Source organism: Triticum aestivum, chromosome 7D (assembly GCF_018294505.1).
Source record: "Triticum aestivum cultivar Chinese Spring chromosome 7D, IWGSC CS RefSeq v2.1, whole genome shotgun sequence".
Classification (NCBI taxonomy): Eukaryota; Viridiplantae; Streptophyta; class Magnoliopsida; order Poales; family Poaceae; genus Triticum; species Triticum aestivum.
In genome coordinates this window covers 468,576,826-468,585,941 of record NC_057814.1, presented here as the reverse complement: position 1 = coordinate 468,585,941, position 9,116 = coordinate 468,576,826, and positions in this window count along the sequence as shown.

The window sequence follows — 9,116 nt, the reverse complement described above, 5'->3', positions numbered from 1 at the left end:
TTTTATTTTAAAAGTTATAGCATTGGTCAACTCTGTTTTTAAATAAAACCAGAAAAAGAAAACGATTCAGAAGAAAATACGCTTTCGCAGTCGGGGAAACGCACTCGGGGGTTTTGCACCACCACTTAACCACAGAGGGCGGACGCGCGGGCCACTGATAGTGGGTCCAGAGGGCCCACTAGTCAGGTTTGACTGGTCTCCCTCTTCCTCCTTTCTCTGTGCCCGAACGGTGGCGAGGCTCCGGCGATTGCCGGCGACGAACGGTGGCTCCTCGAGGGCATCTGCGGGCAGGGATGGGTTGGCTAGACCGAGGCGATCCTCTGGGTGGTTGTTGGGTCGTCGGAGGTGGAAGGAATCGCCGGCGGCGAGCTCCGCGGCAGAGAAAGGCTACGGTGGTGAAGTGCTTTTTGTGCTCCGGTGGTCTCTGATCGAAGATGAGCAGCTGGGCAGCTCTGCAAGGACCAGAGGGAGCGACTGGTGGTGTTGGATTGGTGGGGGAGGGCTTGACTGCGACGAACGGCACCGGAGCTTGGCGGTGGCCGAGCTTGCCGGAGTTGGGGAGGACGGTCCTCTCCGGTCAATCTACTGCTAGGGGAGCTCTACGGGGAGGGCCTGATGTCGCCTGAGGTCTTGAACGAGCTCGGGGACCCTTTATATAGGCGCTCGAGGTTGGGCCGTGGCGGCAGAAGATAAGATCGCCGGCGACCACTTTCCTGAGTTGCAGGGCATCGTGGCGGCGACGAACGCGTTGCGACGAGCGGGAGGATAAGCACGGCCTGTGCTCTGAGGCAGCTGGCGTGCGCTGGTGGTTTGGGCGGCGCCGTCCGCGGCGGAATCCGCTGCCGACGCCGGCGTGCTGCCAAGGCGGCGCTGCAGGGTGCCAGGGCGAGCTTGGAGGGTACTGGAGAGAGGGCGAGTGCCTGGCGGGGTTCGGCAGGCGAGCAGGGGTCAGAGATGGGACGCGACAAGGGCGGCAGTGCGGCGTGTCGGCGTAGTGCGCGCGCGTGCAAAACGTGCGCTCTAGGCGCACCCAGAGCACGCACGGCACCTGTTCGACGAAATGCCAGCGCGCTCTAGAGCTCGAGGGTGGAGCTGGCACTGCACAGGATGGAGGTAGGGGTAGCAAAGCACTCAGTGGACAAGGTGGATAGGTCAGGGGTTCCAGTCCACAATGCAAACCCGAGAGCTTGCCAAAAATGACTGTGCACACCAGGTGTTCGACAGAAAGCCAAGTGCACTTAGGCAACTCTTGGAGTGGCCAAAATCTCCAGATCAGTGTCTCTTTAGATGCAGGAGATGGTGGTAAGGTTAGTTTGGCAAAAACAGAAAGTTGATAGTAAAAGTTTTGCAAAACCCTAGTTTTGGACAGAAAACAGAAGGGTTTAGAGCATGCACTTCAAAACCTCCAATGAGCCCAATCTCCTGGACTTAAGAGATGGTAGGGAGGGCTACAAGTAGGAAAAGGCTCAGGGTCACTAGAGCAAAGGAAAATAAGGTTGCAGTACAAATCATCAAATTGGACTAGAATGCAAATGAGGCTGATCCACTCAAATTTTCCAAAGAACATCCCTGGGTTTTTGCTTGAAGATGAATTGCATGCATCCATTGACATCTTCAAACACTTGGAAGAATTTTTAGAAGAAAATTTAAATGGGTTGCTGTGCAAAAGTGCCTACTGGACCAGATTGGAAAAGTTGGTGAAGAGCTCAAAATCTCCAATGGCCAGAAGGTATTTTTGCATAAAAGTGATGTGGAACCATCACATGACATCCCCAAATTTTGGTGGAAATTTTAAATGCATTTGCCAAATGGTTGCAGTGCAAACAGGCTCCTAAATGCAGAAGCAAATCATTTTAAAAGAATAAAGCTTGAGGAAAAATAAATCTGGCAACATTTGAATCCACTAATAATTGTTTTATTATGGAAATCAAACAAGTCCAACAATACCTTTGAAGGTTTCTCCCACTAGAGGCAAAAATCCAAAATCACAAAAGGTAAAACTTGACAAATGGAAAAGTTTTTATTTCCTGGCAATATTTTAATAAATAAAAAAAGGCCATAATTTTGGGTGTCACAACACTACCCCCCTAAAAAAAATTCTCGTCCTCGAGATTTGTTAAAAACTGTTTTGATCAAGAATTGTTTTGTATTAAAAATTGTTTTTATCAAAGAAATCCTTCCATTGCACAAAAACAAAACGGCTACAGTGAGAGGGCAATAAGTGGTGTAAAACCACAGTGTGGTACACTGGTGTAGCGTGGAAAACCCCATGGTTAGGGAAAACGAGACATTTCTACGCGGAAACAGTAATTTAGAATAAATTCCAAATTACTAAAATACACTGGTCGCACCTGAGAGCACAGTGCTCTCTCTGGCTGACAGGTGGGCCCAGGTCCCACTGTCGGCCTCTTCTCCTACCTCTGGCTCTCTTCTCCCTTGCGCGCTCTCCCGCGCTTCCTCCACCGGCGATGCCTAGTTCGTAGGGCATCAAGGCCGTACCGTGGTAGTGCGCGGCGTGCTAGCTGCCGGTGCAGCGTGCACTCACCTCGCGGGCCAGCGCGTTGTCGGCACTGCTCGCGGACTCGCCTCCGAACACCGGCGGCCGAGCGACGAGTGGCGCTGGTGGACCTCGCCCACCGTACACCGATCTCGGGCTATAAAACGATCGCGGTGCTCCTCTCTTCTTCCTCGCACCCGGCCTCGCTCCTACTTCTCCTTCTCCTCCATAGATGCTGGCAGGAGCTCGAGCCGAGGCTCTAATGGCGGAGGCAATGCCGGACTGGTATGTGGTCCTGGTGTGTGGAGGCTTGGCGGTGCTGCTGGGGTTCTCGGTGCTCCTGTGCGCGATGATCCTGGATGATCATCGTGATGCTGCCGCTCGAGTGTTAGCTCTTCGCGGTGGTGGCGATCACGTGGATTAGGCGCGGCCTCGGGGCTGACTGCTGTCGGAGTGCTGGGGCAGCTCGCGCTCGAATGAACACTCACAAATCTCTCTTGCTGAGATTGTGGCGTCCTCGAGGGTGATTAGATAGGCGCAAAAATGTGCTCAGGGATTTGTAACAGTGCTCGAGGTCGAGTGGTGGCTGCTGAGAGTTTGCTGTAACGATGTAGCGCGAATAAAAATCTGTGTCGAGAAAATGCATATATACGCAACAATAACTCGGGGAAAAGAAATCTCCTCGAAAACATGTTGCAAGAGGAAAAATTAAAACCGAACCAATAGCAGTAAAACTGCTCACAAAACAGGAACTAAAGAAAATCGATCCGTCGCACAAAATTTTTACGAACATGCTGCAACACACAAATACAAGTACTGGGACAATAAATACATCGGAGGCGTTTACAAAGAAAACGGCAAAGCGACAGGGTCTTGAGAAAATGCCTCTGGCACTGGGGCACACTCCTCTTCTATCGGGGGAAGCGGGTTGACCAGTCGATGAATGCCCCTTCTTGGTCAGGCCTCAGTGGTCTGCCAATAGCGATCCGAGGATTTAAATCAGCGAGGCTCTGGAGATAGCCCATTACCCGCTGAGTTAAACGCTCCTGGGCAATAACGTACTGGGCAAGGTTGGCCAGTATTGGATCGCTCTCAATGCGCCCACCAAGAAAAGATGCAACTTCTCCGGGTGCTGCACAACTCGGAAAATAATAGTACCCTCGCTCACTGGCATAGGGCACCGCGAATCGAAGACGGGTGAGCGCCTCGTACGCAGCAGCTTCTATGGCCATATGCGGAGTCGGCATGGATTTCCCCACGGAGGAGACTTCCGTGGGATCTTGGTTTGGGTAGGCGGGAGGGATGTGCACCACTGCCCAATATTTCGAGGTGGAAAGAGTGATCCTCGATTTGAGCAACTCGTACTGGGGTTGACGGGTGGCACTCATGGTACTGCAGGTAAAGTCCCACAATAATTTGACAAAGCTGCCGGGGGTTGCGTCTGGGGTTCTCAGATAAATGCTGGGGGTCGACATGGCAAGGAATGGCTGTGAGCGCAGCGCACAAAGGTGAGGGGGTGCTCGGCAAGGTCACGAAGTGGCCTTTATATAGCGCGGGGCTGGGATTAATCACCGGGGTGAAGGGTAACTGGCCGCCGATCCTGTACTCGGGTCAAAGCCACAGATATACACATCACATAAAGGTGACGCATTACTGTGGGCGCTGACGGGGTTGGTCTTGGCAGCTGTGCCTGAAAAATAAAAATGCAACTGTACGCCAACGTACACATGCATAGCTACTACTCCAAAAACAAGAGCGCTCAAACAGACAGCATGCAATAAAGGCGATACAAGGCCACACATTACAAAGCGTAGGAAAACTAAGGCTCGATACAACTTTGAGCGACTTAGTCTACTTCGTTAATGTCTAAGTGGGCTGGCCTTGCGGACGCCGTTGCTTCTCCACGGTTCTCACCGTCGGGATTTGCTGGCTGAGGCTGAGGTGCTGCAGGGTCGGGGAACTGGTGATGACCATCCCGGGGGTTGTTGGCCACAATCCCATTGGAATGGGTTCCCAAAAGGCGACGAAGCGCTTCTGGGGTCACCAACGTGCTCTGGTTGAGGGCTGGCACAGACCTCAAGGGATCGATCGGGTGTCCGAACAGCATGACTGGGTTGTCGGTGTCGGGCTCCGCTTCTCTTCTCGCCGGGGCTCGGCGAACCAGCTCTCCACGAGCTACGATCAGATCAAGAGTGACCTGGTCGAACAGTTGCTCTAGTGCGCTTACATAGCGCACCAGATGCAATAGCGCAGGATCCGTCTCGTGGTCTCCATTGGCAACTTGGGGCGGCCTACCATACCCGTCACGACTGGGGTAGTAGTAGAACGAGCGACAGTTAACTCTGGGCGACAGGTGCCGGAGTTGAACTATAGCTTCGCGGGCTACCAGTTGGATGGCTTGTGGATCAAAGGAAGTTGTCCTTCCAGTGAACCTGTAGGGGCGTTCTAGCGACAGACCCCTACCGTAGATGTGCACAGTGGCCCAGTACTGACGGCTTTCACCGTACATGGGTCCCTGGTACACAACATACTCAGGAGGCTCCTCTAACGCATAGGCACGGCAGGTGAGGTTTGCGAGTACGGTCACAAAACCTCCAAGGTTGGTCGCTGTGGTCTCATTGTGAACAATGGGGCCAGGCATCGTGGCTGGGTTTGGGGAAAGAGGCTGTGTTGGGCTGTGGCTAGCGTGCCCTTTTTATAGGAAAAGGGGATGGAGTCTTCCTCTGCACGCTTGCGATAGAGACCGGTTGGGTGTCGGTCACTGGCGCGTGATCGACGGGCTAGGCTGATAGGTTGGGCACCGTCCGCCGAAAAGGGCGTCGGGTCACTGTGGGGCTATCTTATGCGGGAAGCTTGACCGGGGTCAGGCTAAGGTCTGGTGGTTTGGTTAACCTAAGTTTATTGACCTGGCTAAGATAGGATTAGCCAATGGTCAGCCTGGCTCTGATACCAAGTCTGTCACGACCGGATTTTTAGGATATAAATTCCTAGAAAAACGGCCGGTGTGCTCACCAGCCCCAGGATTTCTGTTAGCTGATGAGGCACCAACTTGATACAAGAAAATCCAAGCAAGTACAAAAAAATATGTAGTACAAGACCATTGTGGCCTAGGAGTACAACATTTGGTTTGCTAGTGGTTGAGGGCGGAAGCGATTGGGTACATCTGCGTCTATGGGACCCCATTTCCCACAAGAAAAGCTGACCAGGGTAACTCCTATCTTCGCGAGGCTGCAAATGTCAATGCGTAGGTTGTCACCACGGTGCTCATCTCCAAGCGAGGGATCTGGCCAAGACAATAGCCAGGGACAAGCCAGTGAGTACGTTTGAATGTACTCGCAAACATTAAGAACACGGGTATAATATATTAAACATGCTCCAGATCATGTTGTGATCACACGTCTGTCATCAAAGATACAAAAATCAAGACGCACACATACGGTTAAAAAAAAATATACCATAATAAAATACTGGGTGCTAAACGAGTGTCTGAATGACTCCTCGAGCGTAAAATGCAGAATAGTAATACTGGTGCCAAGCGAGTGTCTGAATGACTCCTCGAGCGGAAAATGCAGAATAGTAATACTGGTGCCAAGCGAGTGTCTGAAAGACTCCTTGAGCGGAAAATACAGAAATAATAACGCTGCAGTCGGGCGTCTGAGCGACGCCACAAAAAGGGCTAATAAAAGATAAATAAACAACAAGCATGCCGCAGTCGGGCGTCTGACCGATGCCACGGAAAGGGCTTATAAGAGAATAATCACAGTGAATATCCAGGAGGTAGAACCTTCCCAAGGATACTTGAAAAAAAATACATAACGTAAATGGTTAGACCAATAAATAATAAAGGTCATAATCCAGAGGTGCCATAATCATAAACAATATTTAGTTCAGTCGTTTCTCCATCCGAAAACCGATAATATAGTCAAGCCGTATCTCCATCCGAATACCGTTCAGAGATTCACTCAGACTGTGGTCTTTACTCAAGAACAAGACTATCCAACAGGATATATCCTCTGCAGAGGGAGTACCATTCTCCACGAGTAACGGGATTACTCAGTCCCTCGGGACTAATTCCGTCTACGGTCTTTTGACTGAAAACACGCCTGACCTGCACACACCAGCTTAACTCACTAGTGTCTGGAATCACCCACGACACCTGCCAAGCAAAACTCTAAGTGGGGAGGCTACAACCTCGACGTAGCATGGGATCACAAAATTTATACCGCGCGCAAACTGGGGAAGCTATCCCCTTCGGCTACAACCGAAACACCCATGCCCCGGACCGGATGACTGGCTTTAATCCATGGCCATGGGACCCTCATCACAGCCTCTCTGTACGGTGTGTGCTTTGGAAAGGGGTTGACAACCTACTGAACCATACCCTGTCCCCTGCAGGGGCAAGTGGTGGTACCAACAAAAAAAGGGCTATTGGTCAAGACTCGGTCTACAACCGACTCAGGTGGTCCAAGTATCCACCAACAATATTACCACTAGTGAAATAAATCACCACTCCTCGAGCCTCACCATGCTATGCCGGGCATACTCGTCTCGACGAGGAATTAGGGACAAGCTCGTGTCTACCCAAGACCACGACTTTCCCGGCTTCCTACCGGTGTGCAAGAGGAGCTCACGAGGATGACCCAAATCACTAGTGTATCCATTGCCGACCACAAAACAACTCCAAAGTGCACTCCTGCCCGAGACTATATCGGTACATAAACTACCACATACTCCAAGTCACAAGGTGTTGTGATCGCATCAAAACACCTCAACAAAATATTATGCCAGAGCTCAGAAATGCTTGCCTTCAAGAGTATGCAAAGGATGCACTTATTGGAAGCTTTCCTTTTCCTCCAAAAATCCTATTTTGCAAGATACACAAATGACAAATATTTCAAACACAGTACCAAAAACTGTCTCAAATATTTTTGAAATAAATCTTAAAATAAACTAGATGAAATTTGAGAGAGGTAGGAAAAAGAATCAACTCATTTGGAGTTTTATTTTAAAAGTTATAGCCAGTCAAAGTTTGGTCAACTCTGTTTTTAAATAAAACCAGAAAAAGAAAACGATTCAGAAGAAAATACGCTTTCGCAGTCGGGGAGACGCACTCGGGGGTTTTGCGCCACCACTTAACCAGAGAGGGCGGATGCGCGGGCCACTGACAGTGGGTCCAGAGGGCCCACTAGTCAGGTTTGACTGGTCTCCCTCTCCCTCCTTTCTCTGTGCCCGAACGGTGGCGAGGCTCCGGCGATTGCCGGCGACGAACGGCGGCTCCTCGAGGGCATCTGCGGGCAGGGATGGGTTGGCTAGACCGAGGCGATCCTCTGGGTGGTTGTTGGGTCGTCGGAGGTGGAAGGAATCGCCGGCGGCGAGCTCCGCGGCGGAGAAAGGCTACGGTGGTGAAGTGCTTTTTTTGCTCCGGTGGTCTCTGACGAAGATGAGCAGCTGGGCAGCTCCGCAAGGACCAGAGGGAGCGACTGGTGGTGTTGGATTGGTGGGGGAGGGCTTGGCTGCGACGAACGGCACCGGAGCTTGGCGGCGGCCGAGCTGGCCGGAGTTGGGGAGGACGGTCCTCTCCGGTCAATCTACTGCTAGGGGAGCTCTACGGGGAGGGCCTGATGTCGCCTGAGGTCTTGAACGAGCTCGGGGACCCTTTATATAGGCGCTCGAGGTTGGGCCGTGGCGGCAGAAGATAAGATCGCCGGCGACCACTTTCCTGTAGTTGCAGGGCATCGTGGCGACGACGAACGCGTTGCGACGAGCGGGAGGATAAGCACGGCCTGTGCTCTGAGGCAGCTGGCGTGCGCTGGTGGTTTGGGCGGCGCCGTCCACGGCGGAATCCGCTGCCGACGCCGGCGTGCTGCCAAGGCGGCGCTGCAGGGTGCCAGGGCGAGCTTGGAGGGTACTGGAGAGAGGGCGAGTGCCTGGCGGGGTTCGGCAGGCGAGCAGGGGTCAGAGATGGGACGCGACGAGGGCGGTAGTGCGGCGTGTCGGCGTAGTGCGCGCGCGTGCAAAACGTGCGCTCTGGGCGCGCCCAGAGCACGCACGGCACCTGTTCGACGAAATGCCAGCGCGCTCTAGACCTCGAGGGAGGAGCTGGCACTGCACAAGATGGAGGTAGGGGTAGCAAAGCACTCAGTGGACAAGGTGGATAGGTCAGGGGTTCCAGTCCACAATGCAAACCCGAGAGCTTGCCAAAAATGACTGCGCACACCAGGTGTTCGACAGAAAGCCAAGTGCACTTAGGCAACTCTTGGAGTGGCCAAAATCTCCAGATCAGTGTCTCTTTAGATGCAGGAGATGGTGGTAAGGTTAGTTTGGCAAAAACAGAAAGTTGATAGTGCAAGTTTTGCAAAACCCTAGTTTTGGACAGAAAACAGAAGGGTTTAGAGCATGCACTTCAAAACCTCCAATGAGCCCAATCTCCTGGACTTAAGAGTTTGGTAGGGAGGGCTACAAGTAGGAAAAGGCTTAGGGTCACTAGAGCAAAGGAAAATAAGGTTGCAGTACAAATCATCAAATTGGACTAGAATGCAAATGAGGCTGATCCACTCAAATTTTCCAAAGAACATCCCTGGGTTTTTGCTTGAAGATGAATTGCATGCATCCATTGACA